The sequence below is a fragment of the Microcebus murinus genome, chromosome 14 (assembly GCF_040939455.1).
Source record: "Microcebus murinus isolate Inina chromosome 14, M.murinus_Inina_mat1.0, whole genome shotgun sequence".
Taxonomy (NCBI): Eukaryota; Metazoa; Chordata; class Mammalia; order Primates; family Cheirogaleidae; genus Microcebus; species Microcebus murinus.
In genome coordinates, this window is record NC_134117.1 from 47,224,299 (window position 1) to 47,243,510 (window position 19,212).

The 19,212-nt window shown below is 36.8% G+C and overlaps 1 protein-coding gene and 1 non-coding gene across 2 annotated transcripts in view; one reads left to right on the top strand and one right to left on the bottom strand.

Moving 5' to 3' along the window:
* The window catches only part of REEP3 (receptor accessory protein 3), a 101,455-nt gene that overhangs the window by 10,517 nt on the left and 71,726 nt on the right, over positions 1-19,212 (top strand). The window lies entirely within an intron of this gene.
* Positions 18,534-18,600, bottom strand: LOC142875802 (small nucleolar RNA SNORD42). Its single transcript, XR_012923087.1, has one exon. It is a non-coding gene; the product is annotated as a small nucleolar RNA SNORD42 (small nucleolar RNA).

Sequence of the window (19,212 nt, forward strand, 5' to 3'; positions counted from 1 at the left end):
CCTGAGAAAAATTAACATATGCCAAGGAACATTTTTAGGGATTGGATTAGAAAAGGAGAAAAAACATCTAACAAAATAGCTGTCCTAATATAATTTTAAGAGTCGTCGCATAGGGGAGGGGTACAGATTTCTCTATGTTATTGTGAATCCAAGGACAGATTCCTTACGTGGATATGGGGAAGCCGATTTTATTCAATATTGAAAGGAAAACTTTATACCGTCTAGAATTGTTTAACATTGAGACTGACCACCTCATGAGTGCAGTGTGTTCTCCATCACTGGAGGCATGAAAGGCAGGGTAGAAGCCTAGTGGAAGATCTTGACTGTACTGCTTCTAGGCTTCCTATGGAGAACCACTGATAAAATTTGGATTTGGAATGTACTTCCACCAAAACTGTAAAGTAGATAAACTCTTTTCTTTGTTTAGCCTTGGAGAGGCCCACAGGAACAAGGAGTGTAGGCATTCTTGAGTACTGACTTAAAGAAAGCACGGATGTGGGAATAAAAGAGAACAAATTTGGTGGTATTTGCCTAATGGATATCATTATTGTCATGATCCGTTCTTTACTGCTTTGTGCTTGTGGTCTTTGTTTTTTGTTCAGGGCACTGAACAATATCTCTATTGCTGAACAAACTTCCAGGTTCATTTAGTGTGTGTTTATTTGCCTTTGTATTTTTAATCATTAGTTTTATCAATCTTAGTTTTCTTCTGGTTTTCTGAAATTCAGAGACTTGTGGTTTCTCACATTACATACCTAATTTTGCAAATAGAAATGATAATGATTTTATGATGATTAGTGGGTCATTAATGGATACGAGAAAGTGCTCTTTACAGATAAACTTGGAAGTGTGTAAATCTTAAAGAACCTGAAAATATTAAAGTTAACTAAAATTATATGAGAAAAGTGGTCTGAATGTATAAAGATACTCTGAAAAGCTATCTGGTCTTTCCTTGCCAAGCAAAAATGAGAGAAATTCAAATTGGAAATCATTTTTTTCCACAAAACTTGAAATTTGTGATTCCTTAATATGATTAAATAATTCTTAAGAATTTCTAAATCTTATGTCTTGAATTATCTTATTGTGATAAATATGATGCAAATACTGCTTTGTTTCACTTTGTCTCCTATAAGTTTAAAATATAAAATGTACTGTCTTCCAATAAATCTGTACCCAATTGCCTCAGATTTTTGCTGGTAACAAATTCTTACAGTGCTTTAACTAAAATAACTCATCTGAAACTGAGATCAGAAAAACATAAGCTAGTAAACTGTTTAAGAGTGCTGGTTACCATAAAAAGAGACCTTGAGTACCTACAATGACTGAGAAATATAAAGAAAATGCTGAAAATGATATGACCTACAATCCTACAAGTGACATTGCCTAGATGCACTTTGCATGTGTGATGAGGGCAGGAACTGCATGAGAAAGGAAGAGTATTCAGATTTTTCTCTGAAGACTTAAGTTCTGCTCCTCCTCTTCAAAATACATCACCACCACCTCTTATCTTCTTTTTTATCCTTGCCTCACCCTTTATGTCTAGTGTTCCCCCCACCTTCACTCTCAATAAAGGTGAGAAGAGAATGGTACGGTCTCTGTCATATGCAGGGAAATGGTACTTTTTAAAGATTAGAAATATAATCCACAGTTTCCAAAGTAACAAAAGAGGGAAACAGAAGCTAGAAGAATATAGAAGGCCAAAAGAGGGGGGATCAAGTGAGTGGGAGGTAGGGAGAAAAAAAAGGATGGCAGAAATGAGCTCGAATATGTCAGTAATGACAATAAATGTCAATAGATTATATTCTCTTGTTAAAAGACTACCTGGGGGAGGGAGAGGAGAGGATGGGTATATACTTACGTAATGAGTGTGATGAGTACCACCTGGAGGATGGACAGTCTTGAAGCTCTGACTCGGGATTGGGGGTAGGGGTGGCAAGGGCAATATATGTAACCTTAACAACATTTGTACCCCCATAGTATGATGAAATAAAAACAAAGACTAACTGAAACACTGGGAGAAGGAAACTATAAAACATGATTGAAAGATAAAAGAATATCTGAATAAATGTATATAGCTATATATTTAGAATGTTAATGGATCAGTATTAATTGACAATTATCAATTCTTCTCCTCCAGATCTATAAATGTAATGGAATTCCAACAAGATTTTTATTCCTGTTGTTTCCATAGAACCTGATTGGCTAATTATCTGAAGTCCATAAGAAAGAGCAAAAGTCCAGAATTAATAAGCCAACTGTGAAGAACAAGGAATAGAGATGTCCTATTGCATATTAAGATTTATAATGTAGTAATTAAGACAATGTAATATTGTTGCAGTGATTGACATTAAACTTTTTTTTTTTTTTTGAAACAGAGTCTCACTTTGTTGCCCAGGCTAGAATGAGTGCCATGGCATCAGCCTAGCTCATAGCAACCTCAAACTCCTGGGCTCAAGAGATCCTCCTGCCTCAGCCTCCCAAGTAGCTGCGACTACAGGCATGCACCACCATGCCCCGCTCATTTTTTCTATATATGTTAGTTGGCCAATTAATTTCTTTCTATTTATAGTAGACACGGGGTCTTGCTCTTGCTCAGGCTGGTTTCAAACTCCTCGGCCTCCCAGAGCGCTAGGATTACAGGCGTGAGCCACCACACCCAGCCGACATTAAACTTAATAGAACAGATAATCTAGAAATTAACCCAAGCATGTGTGGGAATCTGATATGACACAGATAGAATTCAAAATCAGTGGGAAAGTATAGATAATTTAATAAATTGTGTTGCGACAACTTGGTTATCTCTTGGGAAAAAGAATTTAAAAGTAAAGATCTTTATTTCATAGCAAACTCAAAAATAAATTATAAGCAGATTATCTAACTGTAAAAACTAAAGCATTTAAACTTTTATTAAAAACATAGAACATCATGATTTGGTAGGGAAGAATTTTTCAGACCCTACAACAAACCATGGATAAAATTGTTGATTGATAAATTTGTCTACATTTTTTTAAAGCCTAACATGTATCTGACACTCATTCTGTATCAGACATCTTTCTAAGCACTTTCAAACTAATTCATTTATATCTCAAAACAACTATAATGATGCAGGTTCTGCTGTTATCTCCATTTTACCAGTTAGAAACCTCAGGCTTAGAAATGTGAAAAAAACTCACCCAAGGTGGTCACACAGCTGCTAAGTGGCAGAGATAAGTAGCAATCTAGCTCCAGATCCAGACCCTAATGTGCTATAATTTCTACCTATTACTTCTTACATTTTAAATAAGCTTTATTGAGATAGAATTTATATACAGTAATTTCTATGAATTTTGTCACATGTGTGCAGTCAGTATCACCACCCCATCGAGATTCAGTTTACATTATCAACAATGGTGGTTAAGTATCCATTTCTACTACATTCACCATTCCTGGCAATAATTTTATCTTTGCCTATGTGAAAAGTATCTAATTATTTTAACTATCCTTCTCAGGTTAGAGAATTCTAAGAACTAATTAGAAACTTCTATTGCTGTTTTCTCAATTCCTGTCTATCTTTGGGCAGGGGAGGAGAGTGTGATGGTGCTGGGAGAAGCCAGCACTAGAATTATGGCCCAATGTGAGTAAAAAAATGCAGATGGTTTTGTAGCTTATATAACTAACAGTATAATAGTCAGAAAATATAAAGAATTCTTTAAAATGCATAAGACAGACAATCTAAAAGAATAGTGGACAAATGAACTAGCATCTCATAGAAGAGGAAACCAGTGGCAACTAGACATATAAAAAGATAGACAAAACTCATTAGTTTTCAAAAAAAATGTAAATTAAGAACAAATTGAAATTTCATTTCACACTTACTAGATTGAAAAAAATTAAGAAGTCTGAAAATACCAAGGGTTGGCAAAGATGTGTAGAGCAACAGGATCCTTTTTATGATGCCAGTAGGAGAGTAAGATGCTGGAACTGCTTTGGGAAACAATTTGGCCCTAACTTATAGTGTTAATCATTCACATACCCTATAACCCAGCAATTCCACAACTAGCTATGTACCATAAAAGAAATTTGGCACATGCACCAAGACATTTGCAAGGGTATTTATAGGAAAGTCCTTAAAGCAAATATCTACCCAAAATACTAATGTACATGGAGAGGAGAATGGACAAATAAATATTGGTATATTTATGTGATGGAATATTACACAACAGTAACACTGAATGAACTGCCACTCACAAGCATCGACATGGATGAATGTTAAGAAAATTACAGTGTGTCTTATAAAAATCAAGCCAGATATGATTGTGTATTATATAATATTTTAAAGGCCCCATCATAGGCAAAACTAAACAATGTTTAGTTTAGTGAGACATACAAACGTGTATATATTTGGCAAATCTATTTTTCAAAAAAGAAAAGAATAATAAACACAAAACTTAGGAGTTAGCTCTGGGAGGTTGGCAGAGAAAAGAGATCTGGAACAATGGTATTGGTGGTATTCTACTTCTTAAGTTGGATGACAGATTCACAAGGTTCATTTTATTATGCTTCATAACTTAGGAGTGTCATATATTCTTTTCTTTAAACCAACTATTACATTCAAAACATGTTTAACGCTTGCAGTGAGTCAGGACCAAGATATCTACAGTAACTAAAGGGACAAGCTAAGACAAGCAGGGAGCAGATACCAATGGAAAGGAGATGCTGATCCTGTCCCAGCCCATATGCTTTTTGCTGGTATAGAGGCCAGTTTTAGTGCTGAGCCAGGCCACAGATGGAGGCAGGGAAAGGGCTGCACCTGTCATGATGAGTATGTGAACAGAAGGCCAGAACCTCTGTGAAATCGCCAGGCAGGCTGTCTCTTGTCCTTTCTTTTTCTCAAAGCTGGTCTGAGTCCAGTGAAGAATGTCCAATTCCTTGTTTATCCAAGGGATTTTTAAGGTTCTGGAAGTATGTACAAGGATAGCTACTTAAAAGCTTTCTTTTTTGTTTTTCCATTTCCAGATGACAGTTGTTTTTTTGTCTATCCATTTGATATATGGGATATTGCTATAAAAAGTAACTCAACATCTAAAAAAATGTGTAAATTAATATGCCTTTCACTATAGCTCCTTCAAGATTAAGACAAACCTAAGAGATAGTGTTAACATTGAAATATAGAATATTATTCTTCACTCAAAAGCTTCTGCTTCAATGATACTGCTTGTCTATTTTGGTAGTTTATCCAAAATGTTATGGTTGTTTGAACACTTCTTAATGCATGCCTAGGAATAATTTAACTTAAGTTACCTGTTTCAGAACAATTCCTCATGATTACAAAGAAGGTAACATTAGCCCCAGAATCTAAGAAGGGTCTGAACCTGTCAGTGGGAGATAAAATCTAATATTAGTATTTTATGCATGTTATGTAGATGATTGATTCCTTTTGCACACTGAGAATCATTTATATTAGAGGAGGAAAATGGAAAATATTAAGTGGAGAGTTGTGTGTTTTCCTTGTGGTCAGCATTGCTGTGGGGGTGATCTGGCTAAGACATCTGTCACCCACTGATGGCCAGGATTTACTTGGCCTATTAGGCTGTCCCCTTGCTCCCTTGTCATTCCATGTGCTATGCTCATTTGGTCAGTAGAGGACATTCAGAGCCTCAGAGCAACCTCAGGAACATGATGATGGTGAGACATTAGCTAGTAGATTTGCAGTTCTGTCTGTAAAGATTTCTAGTTCCAGAATGCAAAAGTAAATAAATTTACTAGATTTAACTTTAAAAATCATCTGTAACTTTGTACACCAACACAGTCACCCAGAAGTACCAAGAGATTGCCAACTTTAGTTTAAATAACACTTTTCTTAACCATAAACAGTGCTAGTCTACAAATGGATCCTGAAATCAGTGACCGTTTACTTTTACTCCTAGCCAGATTCTTGTTATATTGTAGATTTATGAGAGTCTTAGGTTTTGCTAATATTTAACCTCTCCAACCAATCCTAAAACTTTCTTTCCAACATACAAGATTTTCTAACCTTGTTCACCTTTGAAATGAGAATTTGGTAAATAGGGTAATTTTAAATTACAGCTTTGAGACAGAAAAGCAGTTCTATAGCTTTACAAATGTTAAAAATTGATGCTGTCATTTAATTTGGGAAATATGGTTGATAGACCATAAACTTTTTTTCATATAACTTTAAGCTCTTAAAAAAAATCATAAGCAGGACACAGTGACATGGGACTGTAATCCCAGCTGCTCGGCAGGCTGAGAGGCAGGAGGATCACTCGCTCAGGAGTTCACAGTCACCCTGGGCAACATAGTGAGACCCTGTCTGTTTAAAAAAAAAATTTGTTTTAATTTTCGCTATTACTGAACACATTATGAATTAAGTGTATACATTTTCATAAAGAAGCTTTAGATTTTTCATTTAGAATTAGAGCCCACAGGCTGGGGCCTGTGGCTTATGCCTATAATCCTAGCACTATGGGAACCCAAGGCTGGAGGATTGTTTGAGCCCAGGAGTTCAAGACCAGCATGAGTAAGAGCAAGACCCTGGTTCTACAAAATATACCAAAATTAGCCATGAGTGGTGGTGTGGGCCAGCTACTCCGGTGGGCGTGGGCTGTGGTGGTAAGATTGAATTGCTTGAACTCAGGAGTTTGAGGTTGCAGTGAGCTATGATCATGCCACTGCACTGTAGCCCAGAAGATAAAGAAAGACCCTGTCTCCAAAAAAAAAAAAAAAAAATTAGAGCTCACAAAATAATTTACCATATTTAAAAGCTTATTTTACAAACCCTTTTCTCAGACCTCATTCCCAAGATTCTGATTTAATTGTCTGTGATAGGGCCTAAACATCTTTGTTTTTTTAAAAAAAATTTCTCCAGGTGACTGGAATGTACAACCAGGTGTGAAAACTATTACACTAGAGGATATGAGATAGAAAACCTGGTGATGATTTTTTTGAGCAATAGCAGTGTCAGGAAACTAGCACAGAATTGAGCTGCCAAATGTTACCATTTTAAAACAAGAAAACAAAAATTGTAAAATATCCTTAAGTTTGGTTTTCAATGATTTGATGATATTAAAACAAGGAAATTTGAGTACCTAAAAAATATCTGAAGATTAACAATAAGCAACATTAGTGAGCTATAAAGAAGTAATATTTCCAGACAAACTTGATTGGTCTTTTTAGATTGAATTACGGAAGTATTAAAAGAAAGGAATGTAGTAGATGGAATGTCTGGATTTTATTACAACATTCTGTAATTCAACTTGCAAATGCATTTCATAGTCCCAGCTAATATGAGAACAACGTCTAGCAAAATATTAGCCAGGCATGGTGGCGCATGCCTGTAGTCCCAGCTACTCGGGAGACTGAGGCAGAAGGATCACTTAAGCCCAGGAGTTTGAGGTTGCTGTGAGCTAGGCTGACGCCAAGACACTCTAGCCCAGGCAACAGAGTGAGACTCTGTCTCAAAAATAAAATAAAATAAATAAAATAAAATAAATAAAATAAAATAAAATAAATAAAATAAAAAATAAAATAAAAATTTAAAAAGTTAAAAAAAAAAGTCTAGCAAAATATCTCATTTGTGAGATGGCCGCACACAGCACATTCATAGCAGTACACATTTATGCTGCCTTAAAAAGATCATTTGTAAAATCTGTCCATGTGGAACTTTATGTTTATTTTTAAATTCATCAAAATCATTTCATGCCTTTAAAATTATCCACAGCATTAAGACTGTAGACTAGAATGTGTCTGTATCTTGGTTAAGAAATAATATGTAATAAAAATGTAGAGGGGAGGGACAAAGGGACATGGGAGGAAGGAAGCCTCAGGGCAAATTTTATCTTTCATAGCAGAAACACAGATGTTTAGAGTTGAAACACCAGCCTTTCATAATCCTTTTCTTTAAATCAAATGATTACATTAGACCCTGACATTTCTCCTGTTTAAGTACAATTTTATTTACTCCTTCAGTTTTACTTACCATCTGTTAAATTTAAGCAAAATGTAATTTAAGGGATATTATTTTAAATGCCATATATTTTAAGATCTCATTTCTATATACCTCACCAATCATCCCTCTTGGAATTGGATAGTTAAACGTTATCATCGATTATTTCTGAGCAGTGATCCTGGGGGAGAGTTTTAGATTTCTTTGTTCTTTCTAGTATGTTCCTATAAGAAATATGAATCATTTCTACTAAAAATATTTATTTCAAAATAACTGAACATATTACTTTTTAAATAAATAACATAATTTTTAAATCAAAGACTAGTTTTAATTCATTTTCTCAGAGAATAAATGCACTTATTTTATAGTCTCAAATTTTCTTACCAACCATAATTAAAATCTTTTAAGTACTGGTTGTAGGATGGCTAGTGTATACAAAACAGACTGAAATATCAACACATGTATATAACAATATGACCTTAATCTTAAAAAGTTTTAGAGGGAAAGGGGTGTGATTATCTCTTTTCAGGTAGTTCAGATGATTCTAGATTTGCCATGAACCCTATAGTTTGCTTACTAAGCAGAGTTCATTTTTCTTAAACAACCAGATGAAAATGCAAAAATGATGAAAGTGCAAAAAATTAATTTTCCATCTATTCTATATTAGAAGAAAAACAAAGTATTAGCATTTAAACTCAACAGTGTTTATTAGCTAGAGAAGTACAACCACCTACTGCCTATATACTCATTTAACAGAAATTGATGGTCTTTGTTCCATCCAGAGAAGTATTTTAAAAGGTTAATAAACTCTCCACTTATATTAAGGAAAGAAGTGAGTGATTAGTTTGTTATTTAAAGTTCAGCCAGTAGCATTTTACATGCAGTTTAAGTTCTTCATGATCTCATAATAAAGATACCTCAACAAAGGTTAGACTATAATTCTTTTTTTTTTTTTTTGAGACAGAGTCTCGCTTTGTTGCCCAGGCTAGAGTGAGTGCCATGGCATCAGCCTAGCTCACAGCAACCTCAAACTCCTGGGCTCAGATGATCCTCCTGCCTCAGCCTCCCAAGTAGCTGGGACTACAGGCATGCGCCACCATGCCTGGCTAATTTTTTCTATATATATTAGTTGGCCAATTAATTTCTTTCTATTTATAGTAGAGTCGGGGGTCTCGCTCTTGCTCACGTGAGCCACTGTGCCCTGCCAGACTATAATTCTTTTTCCTAGCTAAATTGGCACTGGCTGTGGCAATAGGATAAAAACAGTCTTCAGTTCCTACTTCCAGCCAACTTTGAAATTATTTTTATGAAAGTATAATGACTTTTAAGATTCATATTATCTCAACTTTTGTACATAAAGTAAAACTTATCAACATTTTTCTGTCATATTATTTCCAGTATATAGAATTTAGAGTTTCATAAAATTAATCACTCATCATCATTATCCCAATTACAGTCAGTACAAGTGACATTCCTACTTCTTAGTAGTTGTATGACTTTACTGCATCTCTAAAATGGAGAAAATCCTGTTCTCGACTAACTCACGTTACTGAAAGGCACAAATGCAATATTCTGTGTGGCTATCCTTTATTATCCAAATGACCTATAAAGAAATATGTCATCACTCCTTGTTCCTTTAAATTAGTCTATTTGCATTACAGCAAGGCACTAATGAGTATTTCAGACTTGCAACCCTTGTGTAAGAATGTTATTAGAAATGAAAGATGAGGAAAAATAGACTTCTGAAATGTTTATATTTTGTTTCGTTTTCTTTTTTTTTTTTTTTTTGACACAGAGTCTCCCTTTGTTGCCCAGGCTAGAGTGAGTGCCATGGCGTCAGCCTAGCTCACAGCAACCTCAAACTCCTGGGCTCAAGCAATCCTGCTGCCTCTGCCTCCCGAGTAGCTGGGACTACAGGCATGCGCCACCATGCCCGGCTAATTTTTTGTATATATATTAGTTGGCCAATTAATTTCTTTCTTTTTATAGTAGAGACGGAGTCTCACTCTTGCTCAGGCTGGTTTCGAACTCCTGACCTCGAGCAATCTGCCCGCCTCGGCCTCCCAGAGTGCTAGGATTACAGGCGTGAGCCACCGCGGCCCGTTTTCTATCTTAATATCCTCTAGACACCAACTCATGGATCTTAAGTAAGGTGATTTTAAAGGTTTGATCCTGAGTCTAATAGATTAACAATTCTGACCTAACTTAGATCCGACCTCAGCTCTTAACTCTGTCTCTCTGGGCGCATTCAAGCTACAGGATGCCACAAATATCATCACAGTAGTAACCTGCAACCCTGCAGTTCTCTCCTCTAGGGATTCCTCGTGTCCTGTTGCTGCCACCTTTCTCTATGCTTTATTTCAGGTGCTCCTCCCCAGCTATCCCTCAGGCAATAGTGATTGGCTTCTGGCTCCCATGCCATTGAGCACAGGAGTCTGTGCTCACTGCTACCAAGGCCACCTGGAGTTCCTTGCTGTTTTCAGTTATCTATTGCTGTGCACAAACCACCCTCAAACTTAGTGGCTTAAAATAACCATTTCATTATATCTCCTAGTTCTGTTCTACATGAAAAAGGAAATTGGCTTTCTTTCATCTTTCTAATGTTATGATTGCATGGCAAACTTGTATTGTTTGCAATTACTATTATTATTATTTTAGAGACAGGGTCTTACTGTGTTCTCCCAGGTGTGACAGCTCTCAGGTAGTTCAGACTATAGGTGTGCACCACCACTCCAAACCTAGAATTATTTTTTAAAGCCATTTCATGCATTAAAAGAATTCTGTTGCATTCAACTGTTTTCTAGTACTAGTAGATCTAATGTATTAAATTTAGCAGTAGAATAACAAAATTTGCAGGCGTCATCTTGAAGTATTTAACTGACAGGTTTTTTCCTCTTTGCAAATCATACTTTTTTCTATTTTTGCTCTCCTTCTCACAAACTGACTCAGGTTTTAAAAAGGATGATTTAAGTTGCCTCTATTTTGTTGATAGGAAAGTAAAACTGATTCTAAGTTAAGAGGAAAATAGGTAATTTATCATTCCTTAGATGATCATGACTCATACTACTAAAAATAGCTAACTTTTAGCTTATCAAAAAGGTTGCTTCAATAGTTAAGGCATAAATCTCTTAGAAAAAAATCTTAATTAGTTTAAATATTTTGGTAGGGGAAAGAACATGTTTATAAAGAGAGAGTTTTTCTGAATGACAAATAGGGGCACATGCAATTTATTATGATACTGTTCCTGACAGCACTCAGAAGGGCTGTTCATTTTGTGAATCTTGGTTTTATATAGCTGATATATATGTGTGTTTAAAAAGAAATTGTTGGAATTTGTCCAACTCCTTGTGTGTGACCTTTTCCTAAACCCTGAAAAATGCTATGTGATATTTAAAGTGTAGTTCCGTGTGTTGCAGTGGAAACTTTAAAAAAAAGGAAAATAAAGAAAAGGTAAATCTTTGGCCATAAATTGAAAAACACTCTGTGAAAAGAACTCTTTTTTTAATGAAGCAAAGACATTTTAAATGAATTGAGAGTAGATGCTCTCCATAAAATAGGGATGAATCAGAGATGAGGAAAACAAACATCAATCGATAAATATAACATTGGGAAAAAAACGACCATTTTTGTATGCATGTTGACATTGAGACTTCTGTTACTGAAGGAAATGTTTTTGTTACTGCCTTTTTTGACTTTATGGTTTAATAAATTAAAATTAAAAAAATCACTTTGTGTCAAATTGAGAATTAAAATTGCTGATACATGTATTTAACTGATGATTAATACTTGACCTACCAGAAAAATGCTACTGCTGTCCTCATTTTCCATTCCTAAATGGCGATTGCTTTTTCTTTTTTTTTGAGACAATGTCTCGCCCTGTCTCCTGGGCTAGAGTGCAGTGGCACCATCATGCCACACTGCAACCTTAAGCTCCTGGGCTCAAGTGATCCTCCTGCCTCCCTAGTAGCTGGGACTATAGGCGCGCACCACCATGCCTGACTAATTTTTTTAATTTTTAGTAGAGAATAGAGTCTTGCTTTCGCTCAGGCTGGTCTGGTGACTCCTGGTGTCTAGTGATCCTCCCGTCTCGGTCTCCCAAAGTACTAGTATTACAGGCATGACCCACCATGCCAACCATCATTGCATTTTTTAAAGGCCATAAAAGAAAATAATAGAACCATCAGATTAAATATTTAACAATTAAACAATTTTTGTCACTTTTTCATTTTCTGATCTCAATGTAGGCTATATTTGTGTATTAGATTATGTGTACAAAAGATTCATTCAGTTCTGCTTTTCTATCCACCATAAAGGAAAGGGTTTTTTTTTTTCCCCCTTTTATACTTTCTTCAAATATTTATTAAACACTTAGTATATATCAGAAAGTGTTGTAGGTCTTGGGAATGCCGAGTTAAAACATGGCCCAATTTCTGTCTTAAAGGAATATTCAACAAACAGACCATAGATGGGAAAGTCAGTGAATATAATGTTGTGTGACAATACTAGTAATACTTGTGGTATGTGTACCACGTGTCTGGCACTGTTACATGGTTTAACTTATTTAATGCTCACAGCAGGGTAGTTGCTATTATTTGTATTTTACAGAAAAGCAAACAGACACAGGAAAGTTAACGACTTGCCCAGAGTCACGCTGCTGGCTTCAAGCACGTATGATGTGCTATGAGAACGGGAAGGAAGGGTCCTCACCTAAAGGAAGCAAGGAAATCTTCCCAGGGAAAATGACTTCTCATCTTTGAATTTGTCCTCCTTGAGAAGAAGCCCCAGTCAGAGGGAACTAAATATGCCAACACATAGAAAAAATAATACAACTCTCTTGAGAAACATCAAGTACTTCAATATCATTGGAGCACAGAGATGCAAAAGATAAGATTGGAGAAGTCCGAAGAGTTAGATCAATTAGGCAACCTTGCTTACCCTGATGAGGAGCTTCTTCTTTATTGAGAAAGCAAGGAAAAGCTGTTGAAAGATTGTAAGTAATGATATGAACAGGGGGTCTAGGGAAAGTGAATGAGGGCAAACAGTCCCCATGAAAAATAAAAAGGGTCAGAAGGAAGGCTGAAGTAAGTGTTTAAGATATGGGGGTTGATCTGAGAGAGATTTAGGGGAGGCGGGGGAATTTGACAAAACTTGGTGATTGAGTGTGAGGAGGAGGAAGGAATTTCGGATTTCTGGCTTGGATTACTTCATGAGGAAGTGTGAGATGGGAAACATGAGAGGAAGAACAGGTTTAGAGAGGGAATGATGAGCTTAACGATAGCAACCAAAAGGTCTTGAACTAAGAGAGAAGGGTGGCCAGGGCACTTTAGATAGGGAAAGAGTACAGAGGTAGATATGGGATATTGTGGTCATGTTCTCATTTTCATTTGAATATTGGGTTTGCATGTGATCATTTTGTTCTTAGACTTCATGACTTGCATATATATTATGTATATTTTCTAGTATTGATCATATGTTATGTATTAAATTTTTAAAGTAACATTTGCTAAAACTACTATTGGAAAAAATACCCTAATAACTAAGATTTTGAGAAAATGACCAAATTTTCCATATATATGCATTAGAGATTAGTTAAATGACACAAAAGCAAAGGCTGTTTGATTTACATAGTTCTTTACCATGTGTTAAAAATACAAAATAAAAAAAAATAAGATCTATCACTCACAGAAGAAGCTGTCATCTGTCACTCTATAGTATTTATCACGTGTTAGGTTAATTTGTATGGCTGTCTTAGTTATACCAAATCCAAGGAAGACAGTTGGCTGTTTGAATGAAATGAAACTTTGCTTTTTAAATTGCTTTTGGTTATTATGGATACTTCTTTGTGGTGTCATATTTCTGTTGAAAGATAAAATATTTTGTTTGGAACTGAATTTCATTTTAGTACCAGGGAGTGACTTGCAATTTCAAATAAGGTGGCTGGGGAATGCCTCTTAGAAGTTGACATTTGAGCAAGGATTTTAAGCAGGTGAGGGCATTAGCCACACAGATACTGGGAAAGCAGAAGAAGGTCCCAGGAAAGAAGCCAATCAGCTGGCGTACGAGCCCTCAGGCAGTCACTGTGGCTGGAGCAGAGCAGTAGTGTGGGCAGAGGTGTAGGCCACTGTTAAAGACATAAGAATTGACTCTGAGTAATAATGGGAAGCCATGGAGGGTGTTTTTGTTTTTGTTTTGAGACAGAGTCTCACTCTGTTGTCGTGGGTAGAATGCAGTGGCATCATGTAGCTCACTGCAACCTCCATCTCCTAGGCTTAAGCGACCCTCCTGCCTCAGCCTCCTGAGTAGCTGGGACTACATGTGCCTGCCACCATCCCCAGGTAATTTTTTTCTATTTTTAGTAGAGACAGGGTCTCACTCTTGCTCAGACTAGTTGCCAACCAACTCCTGAGCTCAAGCAGTCCTCTCACCTCAGCCTCCCAGAGTGCTAGGATACCATGTCCAGCTCATTGGAGGGTTTTGAGCAGATAAGTGACATTATCAGATTTTATGTTCTAAAAGATGTCTCTACTGTGGAGAACAGACTATATAGGGACAAAGATGGAAGCTCTGAAACCAGTTAAGAGGCTTTTTTTTTTTTTTTTTGAGACAGAGTCTCGCTTTGTTGCCCAGGCTAGAGTGAGTGCCGTGGCGTCAGCCTAACTCACAGCAACCTCAAACTCCTGGCTCAAGCAATCCTCCTGCCTCAGCCTCCCAAGTAGCTGGGACTACAGGCATTCGCCACCATGCCCGGCTAATTTTTTGTATATATTAGTTGGCCAATTAATGTCTTTCTATTTATAGTAGAGACGGGGTCTCGCTCTTGCTCAGGCTGGTTTCGAACTCCTGACCTTGAGCAATCCACCCGCCTCGGCCTCCCAGAGAGCTAGGATTACAGGCGTGAGCCACCGCGCCCGGCCAAGAGGCTATTTTAATAAACCAGTGAGAGATGGGTGGTAACTTGGATCAGGTTGGTAGCAGAAGTCAGATTCTAGATTTATTTTAAAGATAGAACCCATATGATTGTTTGACAGGTTGGCTATGGATATTCAAAGTAAAGAAACATCATGAGTTCATGAAGTGTAGGGAGTGAGTATATCTAAAGAAGAGAAGAAAATTGACAAATTATCTCTAAAATGTATATGGAAATATGAAAGGCCAAGACAATTTTGAAATAGAAGAGCAAAGAACAAAAATAGTGACATGCCATACTTGATCAGATATTAGTGGGATGAATTAATTATATATCAAGATTTATTATAAAGCTACAGTAATTAAGACAGTGTGGTATTGAGGCAACAGTAGTGACATAGATCAATAAAAAGCATAAAGTCTAGAAAGAGACCTATACATACATGATCACTTATTTTATGACAAAGGTGACACTACAGAGCAGTGGGGAAAGGTTGTTATTCGCAACAATGTTGTGTGTCAGTTAGACTTCCATACTTTTGTATAATCATAGCCAGCTACCTCAGACCATACACAAGAAATAAATTCCAACCTGACTGCATTTAAATGTAAAATTTTAATTTTAGTTTTAAAATTTGTTTAAAATTTTAAATGTTTAAAATATGTTTAAAATTTTAATTTTAAACAAAATTTCTTGATAATATAGAAAAATATCTACATGATTTTAAGATAAGGAAAAACAATCTTAAACAGGACACAAAAAGCATTAATCGTAAAGAAAAAGACTGATAATGATAAACTGGAATAGACTAAAAACAAGAACTTCCATTCATCATAAGACATCATATTGTGAAAAAAGGAGCCAGAATAGGGAAGATATTTGTAACATATGAAGGTGACAAGTGGCACATATTTAGAATCTATAAAGTAAAATATACAAGGTATTTCACACCAAAAAAGGGGTGGCAGTGCATGCAGACAGGCAAGAAACATTAGAAAAGGTGTTCTCGATTCTTTTTCTGCAGTGGTGGCAACATTGTGTAATGCTGAACTACATTTCTATCTTCTTTTTATATCTTTTGGGGGGAAAACGAGAGCTTCCTCGGTCTTTATTTTTACTACGACACCTTTAGGATTGAACAGGAATTGAGATGGTTCAAATTTAGCCTAAAATTTGAATGACTGTACATTTAAAGAAAATAAAGATCCATTCGTGGATATGAGATTACCATTTTAAGCAAAGCTCTTCTACCATAAGCATCAAATAATATTAGGCACGCTCATGCAGAACTTCTTTAGTAAGAGTAGGATGCTTCAGCCTTGCTGCTAAAACCTGTGGAATGGAAGATGAGGTCAGAAAAATACCACCAAGAAAACTAACATCTCATAGTTTATTTTTTTTTTTTTTTTACCTACCAACAGCAAGTCGAAATCTCATAGTTTAAAAGATATATCACTGAGGAAGAACACAGAGAATATTTTGTACAGAATGCCTATTTTCTTTTAATGTTTCAGAATTTATTTTGACTTTTTTTTCCCCCCACCTAAGTATGTAACCAAAAGGTGGAGGCTGCCCTGAGTCTCAGTCACTGATTGTCATAAGAGGAAGATTTTCATGAGGTGGCACTGGGATCCAAGGTAACCAGCATGTGTTCAGCGGGGACTGGAAGTGATAAGGATAGAAAAGCATCTGTGTTTAGAATGCTCCAATGAGCAATCAGCACTCTCCTGAGATGACCCTTTACTGTTGCTAGGCACTCATGTCTGTTTCTGGAGTGGGTGGAACGTTATGTAATGCTGAACCACATTTCCACTCTCTTTATATATCTTTGGGGAAAGAATTAGAGCTTCCTGGGTTTTTATTTTATACTATTAAATCTTTTAGGGTTGAATAAAAATTGAGATCGTTCAAATTTGGCCTAAAAATTCAATGGTGGTACATTTAAAGAAAAAAAAAAAATCTATTCTTGAACATGAGATTACTGTTTTAAAGCTCTTTCACCGTAAGCATCAAAGAACGGCAAGCACTCTCCTGTATAAGCTGCAGCTGAGGTGACTGATTTACATCACCCACATCAGGTGTGGGGAACTCCCTGTTCTCCACTTTATTTTCATCAGCCCCAGAAGCGCCTAGTGAGAGACTGATTTCCTTTCACCTTATGGAGTTTTCTGATTGTCCTTTTTTACAATACAGTCTCTGAAAACCGAAATATAAAGAGCAGTTTAGAGTTTCATTTTAAGGAAAAATGGGCAAAAAGGTAGCCATGATGGACCCTCCCATTGAAAATATGCTAACTAAAATACTTCTTTAATAACATTTTTAAAATTAACCAGTGATGGAGGCCATTCTTATTTATAAGAATACTCAGGCCATGAGTATTCTTATACATAAAACGAAAATCAAGTACTAGTTGGCAACACAGTCAACCAAAAACTTTAGAACCAATGAATATTATGTAAAGAATTTACTATTACTACATAGAAAAGCTTCTCAGCCCTCAGAATTGGAAATGTTTAATGGTAATCTCCTCTAACAGTCAAAATAAAGGCATTTTGAGTTACTTTAAAAAAAAAAAACTACCATTGAGCTGATTAGAAAGTACAGATTGCTCAGAGGCCAAAAGCCCAGCAAGGTAAAGAGGCCACTAAAGCTAACTTCATGTCCAAGGGCATTTCCTGAAACCTAATGACCTTGACTTTTTGATTTTCATGTTCTCCTGGGCAGGAAACAACAGCAATAACTGACCCAATGTAAGTAGTCTAATAGCATAAAGCTAGAAACCAAAGAACTGTGCCTTATTCATTCCACAGAAGGGAGGGGGGTGGAGAAGAGGGAGGGCCAACATGGTAGACTAGAAGTAGCCCACACACACTGTTCTCTAGGAGAGAATCAAAAACTGCAAGTAGATGCCCACCATTGTCAATCATCAGAGAACCAATGGGAGACACTAAGAATGAAGAATACTGGGCTGGAAGATCCACTTGCCAAGATCAGAAGGTGCCTGGGGGAGATTCCCTACATGTACAGAAATGATAAAGGATGGAACCCCAGTGCCTCATGCTTCCAGAGCAAACACTATGATTGGAGCTGTGGGCCCCCACTACCACCACTGTGGGCTCTGTACTGATCAGGGAACTACTTGGAGACGATATTGTATAGTACAGTTCAGGCTTAGCAGGGACCCACGAGCATCTGTTCCTGGGTTGCTATAGCTGATGCCACTCTTTGGGCTCTCAGATCTGGAGCACCCAATCTACACAGGGATCGGCTTTGCTGCAGCTGCCCCAGCATCGCCCCTTGCCCAATCAGGGAGGGAGCAGAGAGAGCAAATGCTCTCACACGCCCAACCTGCTGCTGAATGATCCTTGGATCAATAATGAAGTTACGATGGAAATCAAAAGATTCCTGAGCTAAATAACAAAGCAGCACAAGCTTTCAAAATCTATAGGATATAGTCAAAGCAGTCCTAAGGGGAAAATTCCTAACCTTAAAGGCCTACATCAAAAAGACAGAAAGATCACAAATTAACAACCTAATTTCACATCTTAAAGAACTAGAAAAAGAACAAACCAAACACAAAGCCAGCAGAAGAAAAGAAATAACAAAGCTCAGAGCAGAACTAAATGAAATGGAAACTCAAGAAACACCACAAATGTTCAATGAAACAAAAAGATTCTTTTTTTTTTCCCCCAGTGGTTCCTTTGAAGACATCACAAGTCTCAGGAGATTAAGATTTTTCCATCATACAAAAAGATTGTTCTTTGAAAAGATGAACAAAATTGATAGCCCATTAACCAGATTAACCAGAAATAGATTGAGTCACATAACCTCAATCAGAAATGAAAAAGGAGACATTACAATTGATAACGCAGATACACAAAATATCATCTGTGAATACTATGAAAACCTCTTTGCAAACAAACTAGAAAATCTAGAGGAAATGGATAAATTCTTGGAAACACATAACCTCCCAAGCCTGAATCAGGAAGAATTACAAATCCTAAACAGGCCAGTAACAAGCAGTGAGATTCAAACAGTAATTTAAAAATCCCTTAAGAGGCCGGGTGCAGTGGCTCACGCCTGTAATCCTAGCACTCTGGGAGGCTGAGGCGGGCAGATTGCTCGAGGTCAGGAGTTCGAAACCAGCCTGAGCAAGAGCAAGACCCCATCTCTACTATAAATAGAAAGAAATTAATTGGCCAACTAATATATATAGAAAAAATTAGCCAGGCCTGGTGGCACGTGCCTGTAGTCTCAGCCACTTGGGAGGCTGAGGCAATAGGATCACTTGAGCCCAGGAGTTTGAGGTCTCTGTGAGCTAGGCTGACGCCACGGCACTCACTCTAGCCTGGGCAACAAAGCA